This window comes from Callorhinchus milii, unplaced genomic scaffold (assembly GCF_018977255.1).
Source record: "Callorhinchus milii isolate IMCB2004 unplaced genomic scaffold, IMCB_Cmil_1.0 Scaffold30, whole genome shotgun sequence".
NCBI classification, from domain to species: domain Eukaryota; kingdom Metazoa; phylum Chordata; class Chondrichthyes; order Chimaeriformes; family Callorhinchidae; genus Callorhinchus; species Callorhinchus milii.
Window position 1 is genome coordinate 1510020 of NW_024704771.1, and position 983 is coordinate 1511002.

General features: G+C 41.9%; 1 non-coding gene across 1 annotated transcript; it reads left to right on the forward strand.

Moving 5' to 3' along the window:
• The first annotated feature begins 260 nt into the window (after positions 1 to 260).
• Positions 261 to 332, forward strand: trnaa-ggc. Its single transcript has one exon. It is a non-coding gene; the product is annotated as a tRNA-Ala (tRNA).
• Positions 333 to 983: the final 651 nt, after the last annotated feature.

The window sequence follows — 983 nt, forward strand, 5'->3', positions numbered from 1 at the left end:
GGGTGTTAATGCTATGGATGGGTGATAGACAGATTGCCTTGAGAATTTTTTACAATCAATTCTTGGAGAGGAAAGCCCTGGGGTTGGGTTATGATAGGGTTAGTTTCACCTCAGACTATCTAGACCTGCTCAGCTTGTGTCTGTTTCCGCACTTGGTTCTCAAGAGACCATGCTGCCAACCTTGCTCCATGAGTTCCCCATTCCCCAGCAGGTTGGGTATAACATCCTTGGCCTAAACTTCAAATCGCACCATGTTTAGGAGTGCTGTAGCTCAGTGGTTAGAGCACTCGCCTGGCAAGCGAGAGACCTGAGTTTGATTCCCAGCAGGGCGAAACCATGGGCAAGTTTCCTTACTCCATACGCCCAATAATAATCCCACAAGAAAAAAAACAATAATGTCACTTCATTCTACGACTGTTTGTGGGAAGCTACTGGCTGCAATTTCGTCCACAAAATATACAGTCAATTCACTTTACAGTATATTCTGTGAAGCGATTTGAGACATCTGGAAGATATGAGAAGCGCAAAATCAAATGCAAGGATTATTATTATTATTATGTTGACAAACCGGGTATATCTTTGTGTTCAGAAGAGAGTAACGTTTGTGATTAAGGGAAGGAGCAGTGGTTTGCATGTAGGAGAAGAGGGAAGAGATGGAAGCAGTAGAGAGTGGATAAAAGCACAGAAGGACACCTGAAGTCCAGTAACTGGTGGAGCAAGGTTTTTGAAGCTGAGCAAAACAAATCGATCCCTGCACCTCAACATGAATTTTTACTTCATATAACTGTCTGCTTCCCTCTTCAAACGCACAATGACTTTATCTCTAACATGTTACTTGGCAGGACATGCCACATCACAACAACTCTCATTTAAAAAAAAATCACCTGAGCTCTTCTTCATATCTTATATTTATGTCCCAAGGAACTGACTCCCCAGTTCATATATCAAATAGCTTCTTCCTGTTTACCTGTCAATAAAAATCA